This window comes from Trichomycterus rosablanca, chromosome 14 (assembly GCF_030014385.1).
Source record: "Trichomycterus rosablanca isolate fTriRos1 chromosome 14, fTriRos1.hap1, whole genome shotgun sequence".
NCBI classification, from domain to species: Eukaryota; Metazoa; Chordata; class Actinopteri; order Siluriformes; family Trichomycteridae; genus Trichomycterus; species Trichomycterus rosablanca.
The window spans coordinates 27,753,321-27,768,320 of NC_086001.1; the positions used below are offsets into that span (position 1 = coordinate 27,753,321).

Below are 15,000 nucleotides of genomic sequence, written 5' to 3' on the forward strand. Positions count from 1 at the left end.
ATAGGCGCAGGAGTGCTGTCAGCATTGCTGCAGAGATTGAAAAGGTGGGGGGTCAGCCTGTCAGTGCTCAGACCATACGCCGCACACTACATCAAATTGGTCTGCATGGCTGTCACCCCAGAAGGAAGCCTCTTCTGAAGTCTCTACACAAGAAAGCCCGCAAACAGTTTGCTGAAGACATGTCAACAAAGGACATGGATTACTGGAACCATGTCCTATGGTCTGATGAGACCAAGATTAATTTGTTTGGTTCAGATGGTCTCAAGCATGTGTGGCGGCAATCAGGTGAGGAGTACAAAGATAAGTGTGTCATGCCTACAGTCAAGCATGGTGGTGGGAATGCCATGGTCTGGGGCTGCATGAGTGCAGCAGGTGTTGGGGAGTTACATTTCATTGAGGGACACATGAACTCCAATATGTACTGTGAAATACTGAAGCAGAGCATGATCCCCTCCCTCTGGAAACTGCGTCGCAGGGCAGTGTTCCAGCATGATAATGACCCCAAACACACCTCTAAGACGACCACTGCTTTATTGAAGAGGCTGAGGGTAAAGGTGATGGACTGGCCAAGCATGTCTCCAGACCTAAACCCAATAGAACATCTTTGGGGCATCCTCAAGCGGAAGGTGGAGGAGTGCAAAGTCTCGAATATCCGCCAGCTCCGTGATGTCGTCATGGAGGAGTGGAAAAGCATTCCAGTGGCAACCTGTGAAGCTCTGGTAAACTCCATGCCCAGGAGAGTTAAGGCAGTTCTGGGAAATAATGGTGGCCACACAAAATATTGACACTTCAGGAACTTTCACTAAGGGGTGTACTCACTTTTGTTGCCAGTGGTTTAGACATTATGGCTGTATATTGAGTTATTTTGAGGGAAGAATAAATTTACACTGTTATATAAGCTGCACACAGACTACTTTTCATTGTGTCAAAGTGTCATTTTGTCAGTGTTGTCCCATAAAGATATACTTAAATATCTGCAGAAATGTGAGGGGTGTACTCACTTTTGTGATACACTGTATATACTTTTTTTGTAAATATTTTTAAATCCAGATATATAGCATATATGTCACAACAATGATTTCATAACTAGTGATTATTTAGTTGTAGAAATGGGGTCAGAACTGGTTATATGTAATGTATTATGTATAATGTATACAGTAGCAAATTATTAAATGTGTTGGAACAGACCTTTAGAAACAAAAAAAAATACACTTTTAAACCAAGCAGGTTTTGTCTAAAGAACAGAGAATCCATTTAGGGACTTGAGTTAAAGTAAAGGACAAAGTGCTGTAAAGAATTTTATATATCTTTTAAAGCCTCTGTGACACATACGGTAGCACAGGGAATTATGGGTTAATATAACAATGTCAAGCTGCCATTACTGGTCATGACTAGGGCTTTAGGTCGGACAGTCCGGTTTTTCAGCTACCAGTCTTCCGCCCACGCAACGCTAGGACGGACACTTATTAATCCTCCTTTTGGAGTGAACTGGTTACATTTTTGATCAAAATGATCTGTCATTGGCTACATGTCAAAACAAATGCTTTGTATTACATTGGTTTAACAGCCTCATTTGACTGCGTATAGTGCTACCTATCGTGGCTCACCCACCACTGGCCAATCGCAGAAGGTCCGCCCTCTAAATGCTAGTCTGTGATTGGGTGGTTGAATTTCGCCCGCCCGCTCTGTTCTGCATACACCTCTACTTGGGTCAATTAGTAAACTTTTGGAGGCAGCGAGGAACAGACTTAAATATCAAAAGTAGACACAACATATGGTGAGTAAGACAGTAATTTGTTTGTTGTTATCTTGCTTAAATTGGTCAAAAACTGTGTTATTTGGGTTTGGGGGTGTATTGTCTTCCTTTTTGTTTACGTAGTGTTACACTATGCTGTTCATAGTCACATGTACATTTTGTGACACACCTCAAATTTTCAGCGGCAGGCTGAGAAGGGTCCACCACCCAAATATTACACAGTCAAGAGAGGCTCTGTGGTCAGAAACCGACCAAAATTAAACTGGTACTAAATGAGTATTTATAAAATGAAATATTAACTTGTTGGCCTATTACACTCACTTACCACTTGTATATAGAACACGGACAGCAAATGCATCCCAGTCTACAGTTGGTACTTCTTTGGAAATTACAGCTGCCCTCATTCTTCCCCTATTTTTAAATTTTGGCCATCTGCATATATCATTATTTACCCAGTTGTCTGGTACAACCTCTACTTCCTTTGTTGTATTAAATTCAACAATGTGATACATATCTGTATAACAGACAGGAAAACAGCATAAAATATGAATTTAATAGATACATATTATTATATTTTTACACAATAGATATATTCCAGCATTGAGCATGTACACAAAAATATTTATATCATATGCAATAAACATTAACAAAATCATTAACAATAAACAATCAGCAGTAATGGCAATATAAATGTATTTACATATTTATGAGAACTACAACAAAGATTTATACATTCTATTATTTACCTGTACTAGTTCACAAAGTAGCATATGAAAAGTGAGTAGTGAATATTTAAGTTGTGGACCTTAACAAGTGATTCTGTATAATTCAAGTATGCATTTATTTAATGGATGTTTAAAAAAAAAGTTTAGGTGTTTGATGCTGTACAATTTGTATTCAAACATTCTAGGTAACATGAAGCAAAGGAATTGCTACATATTTTTGATGAAGAGGAAGAAGTACATATTTCTGTAAGCTGTCACTGACAACGGAATATTTGAGTTCAGGAACCAAACAAGAGACTGTATAGATTCCAACATCACTAGATTTCATTGGATAATGAAAAAAAGGTTCTCTGCACATGAAATTTTGATAAACAAGAAAAGTGGTTCCCTCACTGACAACAATATTTAAAACTAATGAAATGTCACCATTAATTCTCACACAGTTGTCCGGTGCTACACATCTGATGTATATCTTGTTTAGACATATTTGTTTGTACTGCTCGGTCACTGATGTAAGATCTGTTGGAACTGGACCATTTTGGTGTTTCTTTTTGCACATTCCAACATGAGTATCAACAGTGTCTTCAGTCAAATTACTGTCCATTTCAGACACCCGTCTTACAATCTGAGATACAGCATTTTTGGGATTTCTGATGAGTCTTTTTAGTTTACTCAAATAATTTTCAAAGGGAAATCCTGAAAAGATATCTAAATGGCCATGCACTTTCACATCATTGCTTAAGTGAACTAGACTGTGTACGTTGTATACTAACTTATCAGCCCCATAAAGCTCACTGAAATGTTCAACAAACAAATTCAATAAATTGTTAGCAAAATCAACCATTTGAACACTCAGTGTTGGACATGCTAAAATATGTACAGCCACAGAAAGCAACATAAAATTATTGTACATCTGAGGGTGTACACTGTCTTTGAGAACTACCGGCCCAGTGTATAAGAGGAACTGACGAAACTCAGTTGCCTTCCACCTGTATCTGTCTTCAAGTAATCTAGGTTTCCTAGCAAATTCTGTCGGAATGAAAGGTCCAAAACTGACAAGATGCTTAGAAATTTCAGTCACTGTCCTAGAAGACATTCTACAGTGTAGTGGTCCATTAGTCCATTGTTCTAATAAATTCCGTGTAACACCTAAGCAAACCAAATGCATGTAGTCATGGGGAAACTGAGATACCATTCCTACTAATTCTTGGAAAGGAGAAATGCTAAGATGATGATCTTGATCTGTCATTTCCCGGAAACTTTCATCTGTTCTCAAAGCTGCATGTTTTTGTGGGAAAGTCATTCTATGCTGAATATATACACCTGACTGGATACATTTATCACACCCAGAATAACCTGTGTGGGACTTAATACCCTTGACAAAGGCTCTTGCTGGTGCATCACAGATAACTGCACTCACTTTTAGGAACAATCGTTTCCCATTATGCATAAATCCTGATTGTAACTGTTTCAGCTCTGCAACAACCTCTCCCAAATAATCAGTTAAAGATGTTGGCTTTGAAACTCCACCATAAAGAGCTATTAGGAAAGGCTGTCTATGTAATTCATGCACTAGTCCTAAGACAGGCCAAAGCTGGTATTTAGAGCTTTTGAAAAGTGGCAGACCATCAATGTTTATTTGCATTTTAAAAATGTGGTTGTTCTTTACATGTGTCCCAAATCGCATTAGAAATGACATTAAGGTGGTCAGAAGCCCAAAGTAGTGATAGACCCCTCCTGCTTTCCTTTGAATCACATACTTTGTCTTTGTCCCAAGTAATGTCCTAGCGTCCTTTGGCAAGTAAGGATGGTGAATTCTAAGAATAGACAGGAGGGCAGAAAGGGCAACTAATGTTACACCAAATTGTACTGCCCATTTTGCCAAGGATGCAACTAGATCAAGCCTGTGGTCCTGTCCATCAAAGTCATCCTCACACTCACTAACTGAGTCTTCACTGAATTCATTATTTAGATCATCATGACCTGAGCCACTGTGAAGATTTTCACATTCATTGTTTGTGTCAGGGTCTACTGGCATAATTTCATTTATGTCAGTGTCAACATTGCTAGCTCTATCAATAGCTGTAAAAAGGGTCTCATCCTGCATTTGAGAAAATAATGTTTTTAAACGTTTTGCTACATGTTGACGGGATTTACGTCTCATATTTGAAGCTGAATTGTAATTTGTCATGTGAGGCTCCATGTTTGTGTCTCTCGCTGCAGCAATCAAAGACAATAGAGAAGTATTTGTACACCATCACCAGGATCTGAGAAAAGTCAATACACTTTGTTTCACATTTTATGTTTTACTCAACAATGTTCATGTTTGCACTGAAAGCTGTTATTCTAACGTACTAACAGGGAAAGGGGTGAGGAAGATATTGTAATGATGTTTGTAACTAATGAAATTAGTTATTAATGTGTTATTTAATGTATTTACATATCATAAAATATCTACTTTATACACTCATCAAAAGTCTTTGGACTTTTTTGTGTTATCCCTTACTGTTTCTGTTTTTTTTAAGAGGCACTGCATCTAGAGAGGGCTGAAGTGCTTGTTATGTTTTAAAATATGAAATGGTTTAAAAAAATAGTTGCACCAAGAAAGAATCAACCTACAGTAATGAAACTTGGTATGTAAGATTGACATGGTGAGGAGGACATAAGAATAATTCCAGTTTCACGCTCGGCCGTGCATGTGACGTCAAAAGGAGGAGCCTTATCGCTGTACCTGACTACGCAAGGCCATCTTGGTGCATGTGCTTATTTTTCCCTCCCGGCTCGTGCTGGTTGCATCTTTTGTAAGCAAAGTTAGTCTTGGTGAAGAGTTCAAAAGCAATTGAAAATGTGTGGAATGCTATTGGACATGCTATGAACACTCCACCCCTACCACATAATCTGCAGGAATTGCATGAAAATATTTGAGTTGCACACTATTTGGAACCTCTAAACTCCATGCCGAGACATTAAATATTTAAGCATTTGTTGTTCCTGGTGACCGTTATCTTCCTTCAGAATATTATTCAATCCTACACTTCCTCCTGGGTGCAACTATTTTTATGGTGATGGGTGTTATTTCTAAGTAGAAAACTTATTTTAGAAATAATAATGTATGTTTTTGTAAACATCTTACCAAGGTCAGTGTTGGTCAAATGACTCCGGAGTGCACAAAGAGTAACTGCAAAAATGTAAACACTTAATTAGTTCAATCACTCAGTCAAGGAAATCCATAAAGACGTGTAAATATAGGCTTTAGACATGATACTGTGCTTTGTCTTTGTAAACATGTTTTCTGGATTAATGTATGCCAGCCAATGACTGTAAAAAGTTTTTTGTAATATTGTCTACTGCCAAAAAGAGGGCGCTAAATCCAGCCTTTTAAATACATCACACCCCTTACTCAAAGGAGAAGGATCACCAGCTCCATACAGCTGTAGCTGTGACGTCTTCCCTTAACGCCGGCACAGGTAACTAATGTAATCGTTGTGAAATCGTGTGTTTGTAATTTAACTTAGCTATGTTGTTAGATGGTTTATATCGTATTCATAATAATAATGTTACCTTTAGATGTATGTTTTAAGTTATTTCTGATAGCCTTTTGCTAAGTATTGCTGGCTATACAGTTAGCTTAACGTACCTACCAAGTTAGCCTTTTTGGCTAACGTTAAAACATAACTATAATTAAATTGTTAATGATAAAAAACACAAAATAATTTGATTATATCTATTGTTCTGTTACTACAATATATCAGTATTATTAATATAATGTTTTCGTATGTTTTTTGTCCTAAAGAGCAGCTGTTAACGTTACCTTGAAATCTTCAGTGAATAACTGAAAAAGATAACGGTTTTTTATTTAAACTCTACTACATGCGCGAGGAGCTCCTCGCGCTTGCCTTCAGGTACCTTTTATATTGAAGAAGTGAAGTGATTCTGTCTGACACCACCATGTATTAACGTTAGAGAAAAAGTTAAAAATCACTTGCCAGTACGTACACCTGGTTCAAGTCAAACAAGCTTATCAATCGACTGTAAAATACTTTTACACATACATTAACAACTATTAAATTGTATTTAAAAATTGAGAATACTGACTTTTGTCTAATACAACCCCTGGCAAAAATTATGGAATCACCACTCTTGGAAGATATTCTGTCAATTGTTTAATTTTGTAGAAAAAAAAAAAATCACAGACATGCCACAAAACCATCATTTTTTAAAATGTCAACCTTCTGGCATTAAGAAACAATAAAAAAAAGAAACAAATATAATAGTTGTGGTCAGTCACAATTGCTTTTTTTAGATCAAGTAGAGGAAAAAAATATGGAATCACTCAAATCTGAGGAAAAAATTATGGAATCACTCTGTAATTTGCAGTTTAAAAACAAAACATCTGCAGCAGATTAGATTTGCTAATTATTCTTCAGTTTAAAAAGAGTGCTTACACCTCGGAGAGCTGTTGCACAAAGCAGATTGTCATGAATCATGGTTCCAACACAAGATATGTCAGTTGAAACAAATGAGAGGATTATAAAACTCCTTCAAGAAGATAAATCGTTGTGGAATGTCGCAAAAGATGTTGGTTGTTCCCAGTAAGCTGTGTTTAAAATCTGGACCAAGTACAAAAAAAATGGGAAGGTTGTAAAAGGGAAGCATACTGGTAGACCAAGTAAGACATCAAAGCATCAAGATAGAAAACTTAAAGCAATATGTCTTGAAAACAGAAAATGCACAACAAAACAAATGAGAAACAAGTGGCCGGAAAGTCAATGAGAGTCAATGTCTGTGACTGAACTGTAAGAAATCACCTAAAAGAAATGGGATTTACATACAGAAAAGCCAAACAAAAGCCATCATTAACACCTAAAAAGAAAAGAACAAGGTTAAAGTAGGCTAAAGAAAAGCAATCGTGGACTGTGGGTGACTGGATAAAAGTGATCTTCAGTGATGAATCGCGAATCTGCATTGGGCAAGGTGATGATGCTGGAACTTTTGTTTGGTGTCTGTCCAATGAAATTTATGAAGATAACTGCCTAAAGAAAACATGTTAATTTCCACAGTTGTTGGACGCTTTTCTTATTCCATCAGTTGAAAGGATGTTTGGTGATGATGACTTCATTTTTCAAGATGATAATGCATCTTGCCATAGGGCAAAGGACGTGAAAACTTTCCTTCAAGAAAACATATAATGTCAATGGCATGGCCTGCAAATAGTCCGGATCTCAATCCATTTGAAAATCTCTGGTGGAAATTGAAGAAAATGGTCAATGACAAGGTTCCAACCTGCAAAGCTGATCTGGCAACAGCAATAAGAGACAGTTGAAGGCAGATTGATGAAGAATACTGTTTGTCATTAGTTAACTCCATGCCTCAGAGAGTTTAAACCATTATAAAAGCCAGAGGTGGTGCAACAAAGTAATAATGGTGCAGTGTTTTCTAATGATTCCATAATTTTTTCCTCAGATTTGAGTGATTCCATATTTTTTTCCTCTACTTGATCTAAAAAAAAAGCAATTGTGACTGACCACAACTATTATATTTGTTTCTTTTTTTATTGTTTCTTAATGCCAGAGGGTTGACAGTTTGAGAAATGATAGTTTTGTGGCATGTCTGTGATTTATTTTTTTTCTACAAAATTAAACAATTGAAAGAACATCTTCCAAGAGTGGTGATTCCATAATTTTTGCCAGGGGTTGTAGTTTACATGTTTATGTATTTTGTAATAGTGAATATGAATTTATTACAGTTCACATCTGCGCTGAGGTTGCATGGTCCAGGTTTTCAAGAATGAGTTCACTACGGATGAGCTGCGCACGTCTATAAAGAGGTTTTTTGGTGATTTTTTTTGTGGAACAGTTTAATTAAGCATCGATAAAATAAGAAAAAGCCAACTTTTAACTGAAGTAAATTTTTTCGGAGGTGTGAAAGGCCCTTATCATGAGAAATAAACAACATTTGAAGTGATGAAAAGTAACTTCAAAAATGCACACACAGCGAGTTGACATGATTAGTACATGACATGGCTTTTAATGCACTTAAAGGGTCAGGTATGTGGATGATCCATGAGTAAAGATTAAAAGCAGTGAATGAGTTCTATGTAAGTGTTAAGGAGGCTCTGGGACATCACCCGTTCCCAGCTGGGTTAAAACTGTTCCTTGGCGCTTGATGGAAAAAGCAGTGTGGTGGAACTTTTCCTGTCAGAAAGCAAACTCAGACAATTATTTTTCAATCACAAACATCAGTGATAAAGTTTTACAATAATCTCAGGGATAGTTTATATAATGCTCAAAACATGTTACTTTGGCTTGTTCTTTTACTGCGTCTGTGCAGATATCCACATCAAGGGGTCTTTTTCTTAGCATGTTGACCCTTCTCCACTTGCGGCGTAAACAGCAAACTGATTGGTTGTTTATGCTAAAGGGCGGACACATGTATACATGCACACAATTCTGAGCTACAGTTTGTAAACTATGTTGCTCGTTGCCATTCATACAATGTAATAAACATAATAAGTTGTATTTCACACTCACGTTTTTGTCAGTTTGTTACGATCCCACCTTGTATCTAGGGGTATGTGGGACCAATAACGTGGCAATTTGCTAACACCAAAAGTCAGAGAAAATAATAAGTTTTTTATTTACAAAAGAGCCATTAAAAACAGTCACAAATGCTCAAATTGTTGTTCTCTAGTACCAAACTGGACGGCACCAAATAAATCAACAGAACATAACACTGTTCTACTCTGAGTAACAAGACAGATAGCTACAAAATAAATGAAAGAAACAAACAAACCCTAAGCTTCCCTGTAGATGCAGGTAAAATACCCAAACTGAAGTATTTCCTAGCAGAAGAGATTAAAACAGCTACAACTAAAAACACAGTGTATGGGTTGACACCAATCCCCCCCCCCCCCCTCTCTCTCTCCATCTATCAGCCATCTTGATTTCCTGCTTTTAAATGGTTGCCTCCCCAATTACTCCAACCAGGACTCTCAGTGGGCAGCTAATTCCACCTGATTTGGCTGGGGTAAAGAAAAAAAAAAACAGAACAGTTGTACATACAAACATATAGATGCATTTAAAATAACACTCAAGTTTGAAAATCAAAAACTGAACTGTTGGGCCTCTGAACAGTACTGATCATGTTCCTTTTGTAGTGTGTGTGCTTAGTTCTTAACCTGCTGTAATTTCAAGATCTGTGTCTTTTGCCTCAGATGTGACAAGTTGATTTGTGGTATTGTTTAACATTGCTTTTTTGTCTAATGTTTTATGTTTTGTTTTTTTTCAGTGAATTTTGAATTTTACATGGTGATCAGCTGCATACTATTATCATCAGCTTTCCTGCTACTGCCATGGGGATTACTCTTAAAGTTTCAAACTAAGTATGATATAGTTGTGTTCATTGAACTAAGAGTTTATAGCAAACAATTATATTGTGCCCATATCAATATATAAATACATATGTGTACTTTGTAGCTGTACACTTTTAAAGATTATGGCTTACAAATGAAACTGTCCATCATTATCAATTACCAGATATTATTTTCCAACAAGAGAGCCACTGTTGGCTGAACCTTTTTTTTTTGATAGACTAGTATTCTGAACCTATATACCTATATAATATTCTCTCTCCTTCCACCATGTCAAAAACTGTATATAAACAGTAAATTCCGATGTCGACAGTGTGTATGTATGTAGTGTGTGTTGGGGCAACAAATATGTGAAAATGCCCAGCAGTGCGTCCTCAGAAGCAAGATAAGTAAGCATGTTAATTAAATTTAATTGAGTTGGGTTTATTTATTCATAATACATAAACAATTTTGTTTTTGCACACATTAAACTTATGGTGTCAAAATATATAATGCATGTCCTATAATAAAATAATTTATCCATATTTCTTAAATGTTTTGTGGTCTTTTGCATAGTTCAGCTTGCCAAAATGTGCACAACTGCTGTGTGTTTAATCATTTTATGTTTACATGGTTTTAATATGGATCATAAGAAAGGAACATGGATTGAAGGAAAAACTTCAAATTCATGAAAAAAGTTCTGGAAAAACTGAAACTCATAAAGTGCATGTAAAAGCTTTTTTAGTTTATCAAAACAAAAAAAAGCTATCAATGCCATTTTCATACCTCATTTCCTAAATGACTATGTGCATCGAATAGCCAAGACCAATGCAAGAGGTTCCCGTAAGCCATTTATTTATTAAAATTGTATTTAGTTATATAAACATATATGGTTTGTTAAGCACCTAGAAACTTTGTCAGTGTGAGCCATGATGATTGCAAAAGACAGCGAGTAAAAGGTTCTTTTACATTTATTCCAGTGTTAAAGGGAAGTTGCAAGCTTGCTAAATAACTTATTCTTCAATTTAAAAACAATCTCTGATCAGTGCATGGTGCTAAAACTTGGCAATAGCATCGCCTCAGTCAGCCGACAGTGCCGACATGCAGCCGTAATCGGGCCAGATGAGCAAGCCGAGGGCGACTGTGGCAAGGAAAAACTCCCTGAAAATTACAGGAAGAAACCTTGAGAGGAACCAGACTCAGCAGGGCCCATCCTTCTTGGGTGGCCTGGAGGATACTTTAAATAAATACACGATTTACACAAATCATACAAACACAGAATTAAATGATCTAAAAGTCATAACTGGTAATAAATAGATAAATAAACAATTAAATAATAATAGAGTTGTTATCCGCTCTAGTCTTCAATAAAGTCTGTAGTGATTTCTTGTCGTTGCAATTACTCCAAACCCGTCACATTTGACAGGAGCAGCAACGTTGTCCCGGCAGTCTCGACTTTAATCCTTAACCTCGGCGGGTAAACAGGTTTCCATCAGAATGCCCTCGGGGTAAAACAACAAAGAATGTAGTTAATAATGTACAATGCTAGTTGACAAACAGTTTTACAGAGAGTTTTAGACTCCGGCAGCCCTAATTATTACAGCATAACTAAAAGGGAGAGCGAGCAGGTAACAAGGTCATGAAGGCTTTCACAGGACATCAGCGCCCATCTCCCCACCGTCATCAAACCTGAGTGATCGGACAAGAGAGGCAGGACGACAGCAACCCAACATCCCTGATCACCACAAGTTTCTGTGACCAAGAACCCCCAAGCTCTGCTCCTTTGTCTATACTAATCAAAAGCCTGAGAAAATAAATATGTTTTCAGTCTAGACTTAAACATTGAGACTGTGTCCGAATCCCGAATAGAGGCAGGAAGATTATTCCAAAGTTGTGGAGCTTTGTAAGAAAACGCTCTTCCACCAGCCGTGATCTTTTTAATTCTAGGAACTATAAGTAACCCTGCATCTTGTGAACGAAGTGGACGTGCTGGGTTGTAGTAATTAATAAGCTCACTCAGATACTGTGGAGCCAGACCATGTAGCGCTTTATAAGTTAGTAAAAGTATTTTGTAATCAATGCGAAATTTAACTGGCAGCCAGTGTAGAGATGATAGAACAGGAGTAATATGGTCAAATTTTTTAGTTCTAGTTAGTACTCGAGCTGCTGCATTTTGAACTAACTGGAGTTTGTTTAAGGATCTACCAGAGCATCCAGTTAGAAGAGCATTACAATAATCTAACCGAGAGGTTATAAACGCATGGATCAGTTTTTCGGCGTCATTAACAGATAGTATATTTCTTATTTTAGAAATGTTACGCAAATGATAGAAAGCAACTCTAGTAATATTATTAACGTGTGTATCAAATGAGAGATCTGAATCTATTGTGACACCTAAGTTTTTTACATCTGGGCTGGGAGTAACAGAGAACGTGTTTAAGTTTAGCACCAGGTTAGACAACTTGTCTCTTGCAGCTTTAGAGCCAACAAGTAAAACCTCAGTTTTATCTGAATTAAGTAAAAGAAAATTACACGACATCCAGTTTTTTATGTCGTTTACACAATCTTCTATCTTACTGATTGTGTCAGTATCATTTGGTTTGGCTGATATATACAGCTGTGTGTCATCTGCATAGCAGTGAAATTTTATGCCATGTTTATGAATAATTTCACCTAGTGGAAGCATATAGAGTGTAAATAATAGGGGTCCCAGTACCGACCTCTGTGGAACACCACACTTTACTTTTGTAGTTTCCGAGCATTTATTATTTACATAAACGAATTGAGAGCGGTCAGTCAGATATGATTTAAACCAAGAGAGTGCGAGTCCTTTAACACCTACTGTATTTTCTAGCCTCTCCAGTAAAATGTTATGATCGACCGTATCAAACGCTGCGCTAAGATCTAATAGAACAAGAAAAGAGACACATCCATTATCAGAAGACATTAACAACTCGTTAACTACTCTAATTAATGCGGTTTCGGTACTATGGTTGGGTCTAAATCCTGATTGAAATTATTCATGAATACAATTTTCATTCAAATAAGAACATAGCTGTTTGGAAACGACTTTTTCTAATATCTTAGAGACAAAAGGAAGGTTTGAAATTGGCCTATAATTAGCTAGTACATGTGGATCAAGATTAGGTTTTTTAATCAGGGGTTTAACAACAGCACTTTTAAACAATTTAGGTACATATCCAAGGCTAAGGGATGCATTGATTAATGTAAGCAGGGGCTCTACAATAGCTGGGAGTAAATCTTTAAGTAGACGAGTTGGAACAGGATCGAGTTTACACGATGATGACTTCGATGATTTAATCAACACAGTTAGTTCATTTTGGGAGATTGGATTAAAGGAATTTAGTTGGATTAACTCGTTACTGTTATCATCACTGTTCTCACCAATGCTGCTCAGAGTGAGTCCATACTTAACATTGGCAGGTGACACACTCTGACTCTGAAGTCGTATTTTTTCTATCTTGTCATTAAAGAATTTTTAAAAATCATCGCTGGTACAGTCAGGCGGTATATTAGATTCAGTTTCATTGACGTTTTTAGTTAATTTGGACACTGTCTCAAAAAGGAATCTGGGATTGTTTTTATTTTTCTTTATTAGGGACGAATAATATAAAGATTTAGCTTTTATAAGTGCATGTTTATACTCAGTTAGAGCATCTTTCCAAGCAATCTTATACACTTCCAGTGTAGTGTGACGCCACTTGCGTTCTAATTTCCATGCTGCTTGTTTAAGTGCGCATGTGTGGTCATTGTACCAAGGAGCAAGTTTTTTCTCCCTAATCAGTTTAGTTTTAAGTGGGGCTACGTTATCTAAGGTTGCGCGCAATACAGTCTCTAGGTTTTGAGTTGCCTGATCTAGTTCTTTAGGTTCCGATGCTGATATATTTGGTAATTCTGGTAGGCAGTTTATGAACGCTGCTGCAGTTGCAGATGTAATAGTGCGCTTATATTTAAAACGATTTGGTTGCTGTACCTTATTGGACAGGGACACTTCATAAATTAGTAGAGAGTGATCAGAGATTAAGTCATTCTGTGGTACAATTTCCAGGTTGTCTATGTTTATACCATAAGTAAGTATTAAATCTAAGGTATGTTTACAGCGGTGAGTGGGTCCTGTTACATTTTGGGTGATGCCTAAAGATTCTAAAATAGAGTCAAACGCAGTTTTGAGTGGATTACACTTATCCTCATAATGGATATTAAAGTCACCAACAATTAAAGCTTTCTTAGTTGATAAAAGTAATTTAGAAAGAAAATCGGCAAATTCGTTAAGAAATTCTGAGTAAGGACCAGGAGGTCGATAAACAGTAACCAGCTTAAACATACTAGTTTTATCAGATGAACCTTTATTGGTTATGTCAGAGATAAGAACTTCAAACGAGTTTGTTATGGGAGTTGATTTTACAGTGAGACCTACAGTATGTCCTTGTCATAAATTGCGGCTATTCCTCCACCACGACCGCTAAGACGTGGCTTATGTTCATAACTGTAACCCGGAGGAGATGCTTCATTTAAACCTAGATACTCATCAGGTCTAGCCCAGGTCTCAGTTAAACAAAGTGCACTAAGACTATTATCTGTAATTATTTCATTTACAATTACTGTTTTGCATGCAAGTGACCTGATGTTTAGAAGTCCTAACTTTAGTTTAGCTTTACTATGGTTTTCATGATGCTCATTTAGATTAATTTTAATTAAGTTATTATGACATACTTTTTGATTTTGTTTTGGCTTACACCTGCCACGGTAAACAGACACAGTCTCAATGGTTTGTGACCTAAGGATTCCGGGTGACGTCCGATGGCGACTCGCAGACAGTCGGTTAGGCCTGTTAGTCTGCTGCCTGGTCTTGGCTCTGGATAGTCATTTAACACTATCTGCCGCTACACTAACGCGGTGGTAAAGCCTGTCACCTATGCTGCAAGAAATGCGAGCAGCACCCTCCCACGTGGGGTGGACACCATCCCGCTTCAAAAGACCAGGCCTTCCCTCAAAGGTGGACCAATTATCTACAAAATCAATGCAGTTTTCTGAGCACCATTTAGACATCCAGCGGTTCAGCGACAACAACCTGCTGTAGGTTTCGCCACTGGGTCGAATCGGTAAGGGGCCAGAGCACACTACTGCCTCAGACATCGACCTAGCTAGTG

The 15,000-nt window shown here is 37.2% G+C and overlaps 1 protein-coding gene and 1 pseudogene across 1 annotated transcript in view; both read right to left on the minus strand.

Annotated features, from left to right (window-relative positions):
* Window positions 1-15,000, minus strand: part of LOC134326271 (zinc finger protein 585A-like) — a 338,798-nt gene that overhangs the window by 45,781 nt on the left and 278,017 nt on the right. The gene's annotated exons all lie outside the window — the stretch shown is intronic.
* LOC134326798 (E3 ubiquitin/ISG15 ligase TRIM25-like) overlaps window positions 1-15,000 on the minus strand; it is a 57,113-nt pseudogene that overhangs the window by 8,170 nt on the left and 33,943 nt on the right.